This window comes from Heptranchias perlo, chromosome 20, assembly GCF_035084215.1.
Source record: "Heptranchias perlo isolate sHepPer1 chromosome 20, sHepPer1.hap1, whole genome shotgun sequence".
NCBI classification, from domain to species: Eukaryota; Metazoa; Chordata; class Chondrichthyes; order Hexanchiformes; family Hexanchidae; genus Heptranchias; species Heptranchias perlo.
Genome location: NC_090344.1, coordinates 30,251,994 through 30,268,771, shown reverse-complemented (window position 1 = coordinate 30,268,771; position 16,778 = coordinate 30,251,994). Strand labels below are relative to the sequence as shown.

Sequence of the window (16,778 nt, the reverse complement as noted above, 5' to 3'; positions counted from 1 at the left end):
TGGAGGGTCATTGAAGTGATGACACGAACATCACAGTTCGCGCTGCCATTTTCCTCAAGACGCTTCAGATTCATGTGGAATGATTACGGTCTGGCGTTGAAATCTGTTCCCTTTTCACAAATCCCCCTTTGAACCTGTATCCTTCAGTATTTTTGAGAACCGATACCAAATCGGTTTGTCCTGTATTTTACATTACTTTTAAAATATTACAGATAAGCGGAGCACTTGAGCTGTCACAGCTGTGACTTTGACTTTTCTCCCTCTCCTCTAGATCTCCCCGGTAACTGCCACTAACCACAATCTTCTGTCTCACTTCTCCATCAGAAAGTTCCGAGCCTCGGTTTTCAACTGAAATAACGCCCATCTCTTCAATCAACGACAGCCCAGAGAGAGTTTCTTAGTTTCATTTCACACTTTTTCCAAATCCTTCTTAAAGCACCATCAAAAGTTGTCCTTTAGTTAATAATAAGATCAATAAAAGTTCTTATCTTCTGGGGTTTTGTTTCAGATTCCAGGGCTTTTAAAGTTCACTGCGGATATTTATCGAAGCGCATCTTGATTGGACGCTTCTTGGAGAAATCGGAGAAAGATCACAAAGCGATAATTCAGAGACGGAAAATGAAGCTGTTTGACGGGAGCACTGATCGGACCGATTGCGCGCTGCTCTTGTGGCGCAAGCGCTCACCGTGCGGTACTTTTATGAACTCCAGAAATGCCCAGGTTGTGAGTTTGAGCCTCATCTGGAACAATCGAACATTTTGAGTTCAAGGTACAACTGGTATGTTCCATAACGCATCGACTTCTTAGTGTTCACATGTGAGCACTTGGGTTCCTCTGGCCTACCGTCTTGCAATAGTAGGTGTGAATTTACTTGTTTATAGGGGGAGAGGGAGCGATTAGCGGCAGCTGATATGGCAAAGGGGCCGGTACGAGAACTTTCAATCTAAAGAACTAAACATACAATTCTTCTTTTCGTTCAGCGGATATTCATCAGTTGGAAGTTTCGTTTGGGGAAAATCTGGATGGGAAATATTCTCCCTGGTGTCACTGTGCAACGGGAGAAATTATTCAGCTTACAGATGTTAATACGCTGAAAGGTCGAGAGGCCTTTTACAGCTCCCGTGTGGGACAAGTTTAGCTTTTGAGCCACTGGGTAAAGTGTTATTTTAATTGCTGCTAACGAATGACAAGACATTGTTAAATAATAGCTACATCATTAAATAAATTTAAAACAGAAATAGATAGTTTCCTAGAAGTAAAGGGAATTCGGGGTTCCGGGGAGCGGGCAGGAAATTAGACATGAACTTAGATTTGAGGTTAGGATCAGATCAGCCATGATCTTATTGAATGACGGAGCAGGCTCGAGGGGTCGATTGGCCTACTCCTGCTCCCATTTCTTATGTTCTTATGTTCTTATTTGGCACAAACACGAGAATTGTAAACTCACGAGTTCACTGTCCATGTTTCTTACATCATGTTCAACAGGAACAAGGATTCTCCTCAACACGTTGCTGACAATTTTATAACAGGGACCCTCACCCAATTTCGACGTCCACGATGGATAATTCAGAGTCCTACATTGAATATGTACGATAGGAACTTAACAAATTGCGAGCCTGCGTAGCTCAATTGGTGGAGCAACAGACTTTTAAAACGGGTAGTGATCTGAGGATCCAGTGTTCTGGTTGTAAATTTTGAAACAGCTGGCAAGTTCTGTCTTCGCAGCGGAGCAACAACTACGGGACAGACGATGCATGTGATGTGTTGTCAAAGCTTCGTTGTAAACTTCTTTCCCAGGGATGGGCAGTAATGCGCTGTCTGCAAGCGGCAATGGCAGCTTCCCGCCAGCAACGTGTGATTGGAGAGAGCGGGGCCGGACAGGCGGCCTGAATGTTGTTGCTCTCGTGGACTCACTCAATGCGGGAGCTGGGGAACGTCGAACATCGAAAAACTGATCTGTTTGTTGCCGCGGCTGCAATGCTGTTTATAACTGTATTTATAAACAGGTAACACCTGTCTGTCTGCACACAGATTGCCTTGGCAACAGGCGGTTGAAAAACCTGTCTGCTTTCATCAAGCATTGTTCTGTGAATTATATATGCGACTTCATTTCGAGTATTTCATTTCCACATCGTTCACCTGAGGAAGGAGGAAGCCTCCGAAAGCTTGTGAATTTAAAATAAAATTGCTGGACTATAACTTGGTGTTGTAAAATTGTTTACAATTTATAAACAGAGGCAGCGCTGCAGGATCCTTTAATGACCTCTCACAAATCAACTGAAAACAATCGCAATGTGCAGCTTTGAGAGGGGCTTCCGACACAGTCGGGACATGAAACGTGAATGAGGGCGAGATGTGTGTTTCTGTCGTGTTTGAATGTGTATTGAACTATACAGAGAATGGAAAATATATCGGTTCTGTGAGGTGTGGTATTTTATTCACATTTTACCACAGACTGAATTCTTGCTTGTTTTCAGACGAATTGATTTTTAGTGGGTAACATTTTCAAAATGCTTCTGTCTGGTTTTGAACCGGGGACTTTTCGCGTGTTAGGCGAATGTGATAACCACTACACTACAGAAACTCGGCTGCTCACTTTGCTATGGGAAACCCTCAGACGATAGCTGCCGACTGCAAATGCTCTCAGTGTGGGAGGTGGGTCCCTTTCCCGTTCAGGGAATTAAATTCTACAAAATAGTTGACTGTATTAATTTCGCAAAACTCATTAAAATCTGAAAAAAGACGAATAGTTGTTCAAATCGCCATTAATTAACTAATAACTTTTTGTTTCAAGCTGACAGAAATCCTAACTTTTTTTATTCATTCACCAGGCAGAATATAGAAAGTTCAGAGGGGAACTGATAGGGGAAATAAGAGGGGCAAAGACAGGGTATGAGAATAGACTGGCGGCCAACATAAAAGGCAAACCAAAAGTCTTCCACAGGCATGTAAACATTAAACGGGTGGGAAGAACCCGACGCTGATTCGGGATCATAAAGGAGATCGACTCATGGAGGAAGAGTGGGTGGCCCAAAAATATTGCTGCCCGCTTTGAAACCGGGGACTTTTCGTGTGTGGCGAACGTGATAACCACAACACTGCAGAAACTGTGCTGCATATGTTGTTATAGGAAACCTTCAGAACACAGCTGCCGTCTGCAAATGCTCTCAGTGTGGGAGACGGGTCCCTTTCCCATTCAGGGAATTAACTTCTGCAAAATAGTTTACTGTATTAATTTCGCAATACTCATTGAACTCTGAAAAAAGACGAATAGTTGTTCAAGTCGCCATTAATCAACTAATGACTTTCTGTTTCAGGCTGACGGAAATCCTAACCCTTTTCTCATTCAATCACCAGGCAGAATACAGGAAGTGCAGAGGGGAACTGAAAGGGGAAATAAGAGGGGCAAAGAGAGAGTATGAGAATAGACTGGCGGCCAACATAAAAGGGAATCCAAAAGTCTTCCACAGGCATGTAAACATTAAACGGGTCGTAAGAACCCGACTGTGATTCGGGAGCATGAAGGAGATTTGACTCATGGAGGCAGCCCAAAAAATGTTTTGCCTGGTTTTGAACCGGGGACTTTTCGCGTGTTTAGTAGACGTGATAACCACTACACTACAGAAACTCTGCTGCATACGTTGTTTTAGGAAGCGCTCAGAAGACAGCTACCGTCTACCAATGCTCTCAGTGTGGGAGGCGGGTCCCTTTCCCGTTCAGGGAATGAACTGAGGCAAAATCGTTTACTGTATCAATTTCGCAATACTCATTAAACTCTAAAAAAAAGACGAATACTTGTTCGAATCGCCATGAATCAACTAATAATTTTCTGTTTCAGGCTGACGGAAATCCTAACTTTTTTTTATTTATTCACCAGGCAGAATATTGAAAGTTCAGAGAGGAACTGAAAGTGGTAAGAAGAGGGGCAAAGAGAGGGTATGAGAATAGACTGGCGGCCAACATAAAAGGCAAACCAAAAGTCTTCCACAGGCATGTAAACATTAAACGGGTCGTGAGAACCCGACTCTGATTCGGGAGCATCAAGGAGATCGACTCATGGAGGCAGAGGGGATGGCCCAAAAAAGGTTCTGCCCGGTTTTGAACCGAGAACTTTTCGCGTGTTTGGCGAATGTGATAACCACTACACTACAGAGCCTCTGCTCCACACGTTGTTTTAGGAAACCCTCAGAAGATAGCTGCCGTCTGCAAATGCTCTCAGTGTGGGAGACGGGTCCCTTTCCCGTTCAGGGAATTAACTTCGACAAAATAGTTTACTGTATTAATTTCGCAATACTCATTAAACTCTAAAAAAAGACCAATAGTTGTTCAAATCGCCATTAATCAACTAATAACTTTCTGTTTCAGGCTGACGGAAATCTTAACTTTTTTTTTTATTCATTCACCAGGCAGAACACAGAAGGTTCAGAGGGGAACTGAAAGGGGAAATAAGAGGGGCAAAGAGAGGGTATGAGAATAGACTGGCGGCCACCATAAAAGGCAATCCAAAAGTCTTCCACAGGCATGTAAACATTAAACGGGTCGTGAGAACCCGACTCTGATTCGGGACCACAAAGGAGATCGACTCATGGAGGCAGCCCAAAAATGTTTTTGTACGGTTTTGAACCGGGGATCTTTCGCGTGTTCGATGATTGTGATAACCACTACACTACAGAAACGCTGCTGCATACATTCGTTTAGGAAACCCTCAGAAGGTAGCTGCCGTCTGCAAATGCTCTCAGTGTGGGAGGCGGGTCCCTTTCCCGTTCAGGGAATTAACTTCTACAAAATAGTTTACTGTATTAATTTCGCAATACTCATTAAACTCTGAAAAAAGACGAATAGTTGTTCAAATAGCCATTAATCAACTAATAACTTTCTGTTTCAGGCTGACGGAAATCCTAACTTTTTTTTATTCAATCACCAGGCAGAATACAGAAAGTTCAGAGGGGAACTGAAAGGGGAAATAAGAGGGGCAAAGAGAGGGTATGAGAATAGACTGGCGGCCAACATAAAAGGCAATCCAAAAGTCTTCCACAGGCATGTAAACATTAAACAGGGAGTGAGAACCCGACTCTGATTCGGGAGCATCAAGGGGATCGATTCATGGAGGCAGAGGGTTTGGCCCAAAAGACTGTGGAACAAACTCTGGAAAGTGGGTTGAGGCTCGATACATCTTTTTCGGACGGCTCAGACACGAAGGGCCGAATAGCCTCCTTCTGTGGGGTAACTTTCTATGATTTTATGATTCCATGATATGTTTGCCGTCTGTCTCGGAATGGTGTTCATATACAATCTACTATAAGTATACTTTAATCAAATTGGTGCCTCTGTTTCACTGCGACAGAGAAGAGGCATTAATGTGTAGACATTGGCTGCAGCAGCTGGATTGCCCCTTTATTTTTCCTCCTGTCCCAATCTTTCTTTAACCTCCTCTGCTGGTGTTGCAGGTTAGATCAGCCATCACCGTTCAAGGAAGCCTGAGAAGTCCATCAGGGGATAACACAAGAGACAGAGACAGGGATAGATAGAGAAATGCATGCAATGAAAATAAACTGTATAAATAGAATTATACAGTCATTATTTTTTGAGTTCGTTCATGGGATGTGGGCGTCGCTGGCGAGGCCAGCATTTATTGCCCATCCCTCATTGCCCTTGAGGTATGGTTACAGTACAGAAGGAAGTTATTCAGCCAATCGAGCCCGTGCAGGCTCATTGTAAGAGCAATCCAGTGAGTCCCATTCCCCCGCTCCTTCCCGGCAGCCCTGCATTTTTTCCCTTCAAGTACTTATCAAATTCCTTTTTGAAAGCCACGATTGGATCTGCTTCCACCATCCTTTCAGGCTGCGCGTTCCAGATTACAACTACTCGTTGGTAAAGAAGTGTTTCCCCATGTCGCCTTTGGGTCTTTTGCCAATCACCTTCAATCTGTGTCCTCTGCTTTTCGACCCTTCCGCCAATGGGAACAGTTTCTATTTATTTACTTTATCTGAACCCTACATTATTTTGAACACGTCTATGAAATCTCCTCTGCTCCAAGGAGAACAACCCCAGCACGGGGTAAATGCGGTCAAAGTAGCTTCAATTCATTTATTTGAGCATTAAACAGCTCTTTAAACATTACTGTGACATTATGGTAGCGTGCCCTCGCGGTCTCAGATGTTCCATCAAATTTCTACGGAGGCGTGGGTTTGAATCCCACTGCTGTTAGAATTTCTGCCAATGTTCATTTTGGCCGATTCGCAGAAAACCCGATTGTCGTGCGATGGAGCAGAGGATGTGAAAGAAGCTGAAAGTGAAAGTGCAGATATTATTTTCATCGCAATGACTGGACACATTTCCACAGGTAAGGGCCTCTCACCTTAAGGTTCTTTCCAGCTGAGTGGGACAGGTGATCAAAGTGACTGGGCTCGAGCGGTGCAACCAGTCAGTGCGCGGTCCTTTTCTGACAGTCCAGGGCCGGGAAATGGCGAGGTTGTTATTCGAGGCCCACCGAAACCAACCAATCCTTTTCCTTGTGAAAATTTCGGCCGGAGTTGAACGTACAATTGGTGCGTTCCAAAATGCATCTCCTTCTTTGCATCGCCGTGTGGTTCCTCCGGCGTATGCTGTTGCAATAGCAGATGGGAACATTTCGGACTGAGATGAGGAGAAATTTCTTCACTCAGAGCGTGGTGAACCTGTGGAATTCTCTACCACTCAAGACTGTGGAGGCCAAGTCAATGAATATATGTAAGAAGGAGCTGGATAGATTTCTAGTCACAAAAGGCATCAAGGGGTATGGGGAGAGAGCGGGAATATGGTATTGAGGTCCAGGATCAGCCATGATCGTATTGAATGGCGGAGCAGGCTCGAACGGCCGAATGTCCGACTCCTGCTCCAATTTTCTAAGTTTCTATTTACAATTGGTGTGTTTCGTAATGCATCTAGTTATTTGTTCAGCCATGTGGTTCCTCCAGCCTACTCTGTCGCAATCGCAGATGAGATGTTTAGTCTTCTTAGTTTACAGAGGGAGGCTTCGGAATTGGAGCCACAAACTATGATTTTGATCCATCTACAAATTATGGGATTTAGCTTGAGCTTTAAAACAGCGCGTTAGACCGCTCAGCCACAATACTTTCCATCTTGCGATCTTCAGGAGCTAGTTTTACAGGAATAGAATTACTGCAAGCAAGAATTCTACCCCTCAAGCACCAATGCTCGCACCGCAGCAGGATGAATGTGTCCAGTTAGAAACCTGTCTGAAGGAACATCCCGTCTGACAGAGCTGGAAGTCCAGCAGATTGACTTTCGCGGTGAGCAGATGACGAGCCTCCTTCTTGAGAGTGTTTCGCCAATCCAGCTCAGAGTGGATTAAGCATTATAAATTCGGGTGGGACTGGAGCCACTTGTATCAGAGGAAGTGGATGGGGGCTGTTTCCCTTCCTTGACAGATATTAATGATCCTGTTCCGGTTTTGCTGCAAAATTTCACTTCCTAGCTCCGAAATCAACGAACTAAAGTTCAACGGTGGTTCGATGCGAACACACAATTTCTGAGCGAAAAGTCCGATGTGCTCCCCATTGCGCGACTAAACCGGTTATGAATTATATGATTTCACATTACCCATATGCTGCTTATGAACGTTTGATGCGGTAGAGCAAGTGGTTCGAAAGCTCAGTGGGGTTTCAAATGAACTCCTGCGAAAGTTTGTCCAATGCATAGTGCTCTCTCTCCCTCTTTTACTCTCTCTCGCTTTCTCTCTTGAGCTCTCACTCTCCCCGTTTATCGATAGAGGGTTCGAATACAAAGAGGTGGAAGTTATGTTACAGCTGCACAGAGCTCTGGTGAGACGCCATCTGGAGGACTGCATTCAGTTCTGGGCACCCCACCTCAAGTAGTATGTATTAACCTGGAGGCTCGAGGGGCTGAATGGCCTATTCCTGTTCCGATTTTGCAATGAATCAAACAATAATTCAAGAATCGAGACGCTTATGTATCAGGATGAGTGAGTGAAGAATGTTTTCTGATTGAAGTACTGATTTCATGAATTGAATATCCTCAGTGACTCAGCTCAGTGCAGTCCAGTCCAAACACCTGCTCGCACAAAGTGGCATTTTCCTTGAGAACACGAAAGACGTGTTCAGGCCATGACAGTACCGAGTGCGGGTAGGCCTGTGCGTGAAATGGAAAATTGAGGTGAAATACTCCCACAAGCAGCGGATGTCTCTGTTTCCATTTACAAAATGCACGCACGCACAGGCCGAATCGATGCAGCTCCTGGGAAAGCTACGAGGCGAGGCAGGGCTGCCGTGGATCATTTGAAGCAACTGAAACACACAAGATTCGGCCCGTTTCACGTGGCATTTCCTGTTTCTAACTTTTCTTCCCCTCCCGCTTCCTCTACTCCTCCAGCTGCCAGGTGAATTAGATGCTTGATGAAAACACAGGGGAATTCATGAATCCCATCCTGACCTGGACAGCAGGGAGCGAGAGGGAAAGAACGGTACTGGCCATTGAGAAGGGATGGATTTTGCACATGCCGGGAAAAATAGACACAAAGATCTCATCTCCCTGCTTCTTTGGTATGTGGGATATCTTAATGCTCAGGTTATGATATCACTGCCCCCACACCCCGGTCCATGATCTCCACTCGCACTCTCCTTCCAATCTCACACACCTTTGCTCAGGTTTGAAATCGTGTAAGTTTTCACACTGGGATTCAATTTGAAGAAAGCGATGCTGTGATAACCTGGGGCTATTGAGGAGATGCAGTGCAAGAAGGCTAATGATAACAGTGACAGTTCTGACACTATGAGCGACAGTTAAAGGTGGACAACATTTAAAGTCTCATGCAGCAGGTCTGGGTCCAAATCTTTCACGTGGTATCTCCTTCTGCTCATGTCACTCATTTTCCTCCACGTAGAGTTCATTTGAAATTCCTGTGCGGCTGCATTGCGCATTTTCCAGATCTGCTTCGAACAATCGGGACTTTAAATGCACCTCTGTGACCTGCACTTTCTTTAAATGAGTTTTGTTCGCGTTGCATTCGACTGTGAAATCGCTCTCGGTTTTCATCTCAATGAAGCAGACTGTGACCGCATTGTATCTGTCAGCGTGTAAGTGGCGAGGTTGGGGTCAGCACGGGTTGTTTTCAACTTTTGAAATCTCACCAATTAGAAGAGAAAAGAGTCATTGAATCAAACTGTCCCTGTCAGTGATGAATTGAATGAATATCGCTCCAAGCAGATCTGGACAATGCGCAGTGCAGCCGCACAGGAGTTCCAAATCCACCCTCTCGCCACTCGGCAATCGCATTAACTGAACTTTACTCTGACCCAGTATCACCGCGCGGAAATCGAATGTTTGTCGGCCACATTTTTTCTTAACATCATAGTTGCTGGTTTAATGGTGAAAACTGCCGTCCGCTGCACTGTAAGTGCAAGCGACAACTTTGTAGACACCGTGTCGTGCCACAGACCTGCTCGTTGGACCTGCTCATTTCATCTCCTCTCATTTTCACCACACCTGAATATTACTGGAATAGAGAATGGAGAATCACAGCTCGAAAAATCAATCCTCTCTGCCACGATGCGACTAAGACTTCCAACATACAGATGTTTAATGGCAAGGTGAGTTTAATGTTCAGAAATAATAGAGCACAGATTTTCACTCGTGCAAACTTCACACCCTTTATTTTGGAAAAGTAAACTGATAGCAGAGAGAGGTTATATTGATCGCGGCAACCTGAATTTTTAGCTGGTTGAATTAATGGCTCAAAAACAAACCTGTCGTGTCTCTGTGGCGCAATCGGTTAGCGCGTTCGGCTGTTAACTGAAAGGTTGGTGGTTCGAGCCCACCCAGGGACGGTGGGGAAAATTTTACCTTAAGTTTCATGGTCTCGTATTTCCTGGTTTCAAATATATGTTTTGTCTGCAAAAAAATGCACGGTTTCGATGGCCAGCTGAGCACGGCCAATCTTCCACCATTTAACCTGAGATTGCCTTCACGGAAATCAGAATTCTTCTTGACAGACAAGGTCGAAAGATTTCAGGAGAGCCGCTTCACTCTGACATGGATGTTTCTGCAGTGAGCGACACCAGACTGTTTCCACAATAAATGTCAGTCCTTTTATTTCGGAAACGCAAAATTGTTTTCGCATTCCGAAGGGTTTCAGTTCATTTGTGAACTCCACCACTGACACTGCTGAAGGTTGTAGGCTCAGGGAGTGGGACCTCCAGGAGTGGACTGTAAGAAAGCTGGGTTTCGGCATCCTGACAAATATATGCCGAGGAACCAGAGGAAACCTTACGAAGGAACCGTCTGGGGTTTTACCTGTAAGTTTAGGTCTCAGGGTGAATGATTCCTTACTCCCCGAACTGTCTTACATTTAACTCAGGTCAGATCAGGATGAATTCAGTTTACAGGAGGATAGTGTCAAATATCACCCACAATCGAGGGAGACAAAAGCAGCCATTAGACAAGCTACGAGATCATTGGAAAAGCAGATGGTGCACAATTGTGGGAATAAAAGCAAACGCCTTTTCATCTGCGTCAGGAGTCAGAAGACCATTCAAGATAGTTTAGGTCCACTGAAAGGCAGTTCAGGACAGATTCCCAGGCTATGGCAGAGCTGTTAAATGACTATTTCTCATCAGCCTACACTCCTGTGGATGATGCTCAGATTCCAGCTGTGGGATGTGCTGTCGACAATAACATCATTAATATTAAAATAGAAAGGGATGTCATCTTGGATAAAATACGAAATCTCAAAAGAGATTGTGCTCCAGGTCCCGATGATATTCACCCACGGGTGTTTAAAGAGATGAGACGGGTTCTCTGTGAGCCCCTTGCGTGTATCTTCAACAGCTCAGTAGAGTCAGCGATTGTCTCCTGAGATTAGAAAATAGCTTACGTCGTTTCCATTTTCATTAAAGGGGACAAATCAGAGCCAGGGAATGACAGGCCCATCGGTGTGACATCGATCAGAGGGAATATGCTTGAAGGGATCCGAAGAGATGCTGTTTATGACCACGGGGAAGGAGAAGGCGCCATTAGAGATCCTCAACACTGCTTCCGGGAAAGAAGGTCGTGTCTTGCAAACTTGCTTGAGTTTTTTGAAGAAGTTGCTGGGTTAGTGGATGAGGGTAATCCGCTTCAGATTGTCTATCTTAGGCTTGTCAAACTCATTTTGGATGATGAGCCTGATCCGATATTATGGCAATTGGCATGGGACACATTCAGCAAAAGTTATTAAACTAGAAATAGATGAAGATGAACGATATTGGTACTTACTTACGTTTAGATTTTATTTATTGCTACTGCTGCTCCCAATACCTGGAACCTCTTAGCTTGAACCATTGCATCAATATTTGGAGTAAATGACTGGGCTGTGTGATGTCTTGGATAAATACATGAGGCCACTTGTCATGACAGAACTTTGGAAGTGATTTCCACAGTTTCACAACTCCCTGTGTAAAGAAGTTTCTCTTGATCACTGCATTAAAGCAGAAAGTAGGGGTTAAGGTTCGCTACTCAGACTGGTAAAAGGTGGAAAGTGGTGTTCCACAAGGATCGGTGCTGGGACCACTGTTCACAATTTATGATGTGGAGATGCCGGTGATGGACCGAAAGCTTGTGGGATTAAAAATAAAATCGTTGGACTATAACTTGGTGTTGTAAAATTGTTTACAATTGTTAACCCCAGTCCATCACCGGCATCTCCACATCATGGCCACAATTTATATAAACGATTTGGACTCGGGAATCGGATGTACAATATCAAAATTTACGGATGACACCAGTTTGGGGCGGGGTATAGCTGATACTGATGAAGACTACAAGAATATACAAGAAGACATTAATAAACTTGCAGAATGGGGCTGTAATTGGCAAATTAATTTTATTAAAGATGAGGATGAAGTGGAGCATTTTGGTCGCAAGAACAAGGAGGCCACATACTGCTTGTACAATAAGAGTGTCTATGGGGTAGAAATGCAATGGGATCTGGGGACACAGATACACAAATCACTAAAATTAGTGATGCAGGTTAAAAAGGCCATAAAAAAGCAAACCAAGCACTAGGGTTCATTTCTAGAGGGATAGAATTGGAAAGTTATGTTAAACTTGTATAAAACCTTGATTAGACTACACTTGGAGTACTGTGAACAGTTCTGGTCTCCATATTATATGAAGGATATAGAGATACTGGAGAAGGTGCAAAAAGGATGTCACCATATAAGTGGTCGCTGGAGTTGGTGTCTCTGTGCAACTGATCCCTGTATTTGGTGTCCCAATGTAAGTGGTCCCTGGATTTGGTGTCTCTGTGTAAGTGGTCCCTATATTTGGTGTCCCTGTCCACGTGTCCTTGGATTTGGTGTCTCAGTGTCAGTGTTTCGTGGATTTGGTGTCCCAGTGTAAGTGGTCCCTGGATTTGGTGCCCAAGTGTCAGTGGTCCTGGATTTGGTGTCTCAGTGTAAGTTGTTCCCGGATTTGGTGTCCCGTGTCAGTTGCCCTCGATTTGGTGTCACAGTGTTCGTGGTCCCTTGTGTATTGAGGCATCGCTCGTGGAATTTTTCTCCTCTTTTCACTTTTGCAAAAATTGTTGCCAGCTTATTAAAGCCATTAACTGGCTCTCGGGTAGGGCACAGAAAAATTGAGACCTCGTCAGTTTCCCTGAGAATGACAGGTCTGAATTCGAGTTAGAGAACATTTAGCAATTAAACCAGACTGGGCGGGTCGGGCCTGAGTTGCGACTTACGAACGGACAAGTAGCGGCCAGTTTACCTCGCACCATGGTGAAGGGCTGAGCACTCGGGTTTCTGTATAATTTATTTATTATGTTTGTTGCCTCCCTGGCACCAACCTCGATGGGATGACAATGATTAATTTTCTGTTCGGCAATTCCGGCATTCAATGGCGGGGCATTTCCCCACAATCCCCCGCGCCTCAGAATGTGCCCTATCAATGACTACAGGAGAACCGTGCGCAGTGGCAGGACCGGGCCGTGCTCTGAGCATGAGCAGTGCGAGTGGTGGCGAAGGACTGAGGAGGAAGAGGCGAGTCGGAGGCCGGGAGAAGACGGGGGAGGAATGGGACCTGTGGGTAGGCGGAGAAGCTTCACAAGCAGCTGATCGCATCTTGAGGCCACAAATACGAGTCCACAGGCCCGGTGTTTGCACCTCGGTGACAGGCCCGACCAGCAGCCGTCCGAAAAGCAGTGTGACTGGCCGCCATCTTGCGAGCGGAAGTCATGGTAGAATCTTGGCGCATGCGCGGCCATCTTGGCACAGGAACAAAGAGTGGGCGGGGCTTCAGGGTCCCAGTGATCGGGAACAAAGAGTGGGCGGGGCTTCAGGGTCCGAGTGACCTTGAACAAAGAGTGGGCGGGGCTTCAGGGTCCCAGTGCCTCATTTATTTTATTCTCACTCTGCCCACAGCGGGTGTAGAACTGAACCCAATCAGAGGAGAGGGACGAAGAAAACTGGGAGTGGAGGGAAGAAATATTGGAGATGGTGGGATGGGTTTGGATTTCAGCACAGGGAGGAGGGAGAGTGTGTGGGACGGGGTTTTACGGCTTTGGCGGAAAAGAGAGGATGGAAAGTTCCACAGAAACTAGAATTGTCTGTTCCAAATTTCGATCCTTTATTTAGAGTGATGACTTTTGTAAACTTTTACAGGGTATTAGAAGGGGAGGATTTGCAGACGGGAAATTCAAACCAAATATCACATCAAGATCTGACAGAGTCACTCGATTCACCAGGACCTGAATATCAACAACCTTTGAATGTGGAAGGAGAAATGTTTGTCTTTTCTGTCTGTGGGACAAGATTTCAAACATCAGTGTGACTGGAAAAGCACCGAGACACACACCCGAGTGAGAGCGTTCCAATGCACTGACTGTGGAAAGAGCTTTCACCAGTTACACAGTCTGAAAAAACATCGCACCATTCACAGCGGGGAGAAACCGTACACGTGTCCTGCGTGTGGACGAGGCTTCAACTGATCGTCCAACCTGGAGAGACACAAGGACACCCGCACCACGGAGATACCGTGGAAATGTGGGGACTGTGGGAAGGAATTCAATTACCCATCAGAGCTGGAAACTCATCGACGCAGTCACACTGGGCAGATGCCGTTCGCCTGCTCCAAACAAAGCAGGAAAAGCACAGTTTCCGTTCTGGGGTGCGTTTCCTGATCTCACCCGGAGTGGCACTGAGCCCCACAGAGCAGGAATATCCCAGGCCTGTGCTGAGTTTTCTATTGTCAGGCTCGTGGTTTCGAGCCCCACTTCGGGTGGTTTGTGTTTTTATCTTTAGGCTGATTTCACAAGCGATCCTCAGTTCCAAATTCCCCCGGCAGAGAGTTCAAGGAGTATTTGATATAAATTAGATTCAAGGGCAGTATCAGAAATGTCCTCCTTGATTCTGGACCTTGATCTCTCTCCAACCGCTCGCTGCTACTGATTGAAATTTATTTCAATTCACCTGCAGCTCGGGATCAGTGCGGATCAGAGTGTCTGCGGGCCCATCTCTCCCTTCAGAGCCCATCAGTGCCGGGAAAAGAATGGAAATTTTACAGACATTACGTGTTCTGTAACTTCTCATGAAAACTAAAGTGTTTTTCACTCCGTGTCCAAAACTGTGTGGTCTCCCCTGGTGTGTCCACTTTTTGTGTTTATAAACACTTTGGTGTATTTCGTTCCGTGTCCATAACTGTGAAGTGTCCCCTGGTGTATTACCATTTTGTGTTGATAAAGAGTGTAAATTATTGACTGGGGGTTTGTGTGTTGGGGGTTTGAGGGTGAGCTCTGATTCCCGCTACCTGATGGATTCAATGGATGAAAGAATGAATGAGAGAGAGGCGCGATTTGGGAGACGGGATGATAGAAGAATGTGTCCACGAACCTGGTTAAAAGTGGCCCAAACACAAGATAATATTAAGATATCATCAGCAGAACAGTAACATAACCTGAGTTCCGAGATCTGGTCGGGTCCCATTCCCCCGAAGTGAGGAATGAGCGGGAGAGGCAATTCCACCCGGTTCATGTTTGTTTTTTCCAAAGCAACGCCATACACTCTAACTTGGGATGGAGTCGATATAGCTTAGTTGAGAATCCAAACATTTGAAAGTCCCTGGTTGAATCCCGAATTTCAGCAAAATTTGGTTGTTTGGATCTCGTTCTTTGGGTCGAATCTCGCATTAATTTACACAGAAAATTTAACCGGCGCTGGAGGCTTGGGGAAGGAGTAGAGAAGCATCAAGGATGAGAAATATTGATAGCATCTTTATTTCGCTTTATTTCTTTCTGCATTTTTCTCTGTTATTTGCCTCTCTCAGCGCCGGCGAACATGTGATTTGAAGCATTTGATTCCGAAACTGATGCCTTTTCCTCATCTCCGCTCTGTCTGTTTCTAACTGCTTGTGATCATCAAAGGGAACAAGCCCCGAGTTAAACGTTTATCAGCAAACCGACAGAGAGATAACACAGCGGGAATAAAACTCGTTGCTTCACATTGTTAGATACTCAGTGACTCAGATTGTAATGTGTGTCAGTAAACATACCCGGATACTCAGTGACTCAGATTGTAATGTGTGTCAGTAAACACACCCGGATACTGAGTGACACAGTTTGTAATATGTGTCAGTAAACACACCCTGATACTGAGTGACACAGATTGTAATGTGTGTCAGTAAACATACCCGGATACTGAGTGACACAGATTGTAATGTTTTTCAGTAAACATACCCGGATACTGCGTGACACGGATTGTAATGTGTGTCAGTAAACATACCCGGATACTGAGTGACACGGATTGTAATGTGTGTCAGTAAACATACCCGGATACTGAGTGATACAGATTGCAATGTGTGTTAGTAAACATACCCGGACACTGAGTGACACAGGTTATAATGTTTGTCAGAAAGCATACCTGGAAAAATGGTTCCGGAAATGGAAAAAAATGGAGAGATGGGAAAAGAGACCGACGGAAAGAGATGGAGACACGGAAAGGTGAGTGAGAAAAGAAGGATAAATGAAGAATTAACAGAAAGATTTTTTTTCTCCGTCCCAGGGGCAAAGATATATCAAACATTGCAATGAATGCTATTTCAAATACAATTTCCTCTGACTTTTTGCGTGAATTTCCGTGTCACTCAAGTCCGGATTTTCAAAGTCACTAAAGTAATATCATTTATTACTAATGGCCCATACGGGAATCGAACCCGCGACCTTGGCGTTATTTGCACCACGCTCCAACCAACTGACCTAACAGGCCATTTTTATTTTTTACGTCAATCGGTTTGGGGCACGCATTGGGTGGTCTGTGTTTCACTTCTCACACTGCGTTATACGGTTATTGCAGGAACATTGAACACACCACATCCCTTAAACATTGTTACTTGTTTCTGCATAAAACTGGCAAGGGTATAAATAGAAATTAACAGATAAGGAGCACTTTAATGCGACAAATTTAATTCTGGTGATAATTATGTTCTGAACAGTGAAGGGCCCACCCCTGAAACACTGCTCCGCTGTTAAACCAGTGGGCAGGACCCTGAGGTACTGCCAAAATCGTGTGCTGAGGTTTCCGTGGTGTAGTGCTTATCATGTTCGCCTTTTACGTGAAAAAGCTCGATTTCAGTTCCCGCATAAAAACATAGTATTGAGGAACTTGCTTCGGATAAACCCCCAGGCGTCAACTTGTGCTTGGAGAAGGGACAATTCTTGTTCCTTCCTGTTAACTTTAACAACGGCTGTACCAAATTCCAGGTGTCGTAAACTATCAACATTTGAAACCAGA

General features: G+C 44.9%; 2 non-coding genes across 2 annotated transcripts; one reads left to right on the top strand and one right to left on the bottom strand.

The window, feature by feature from the left end:
• Positions 1–9,771: 9,771 nt before the first annotated feature.
• On the top strand, positions 9,772–9,845 carry trnan-guu (transfer RNA asparagine (anticodon GUU)). The gene has a single exon. It is a non-coding gene; the product is annotated as a tRNA-Asn (tRNA).
• Positions 9,846–16,179: 6,334 nt separating this feature from the next.
• On the bottom strand, positions 16,180–16,253 carry trnai-aau (transfer RNA isoleucine (anticodon AAU)). The gene has a single exon. It is a non-coding gene; the product is annotated as a tRNA-Ile (tRNA).
• Between the last annotated feature and the right edge of the window lie 525 nt (positions 16,254–16,778).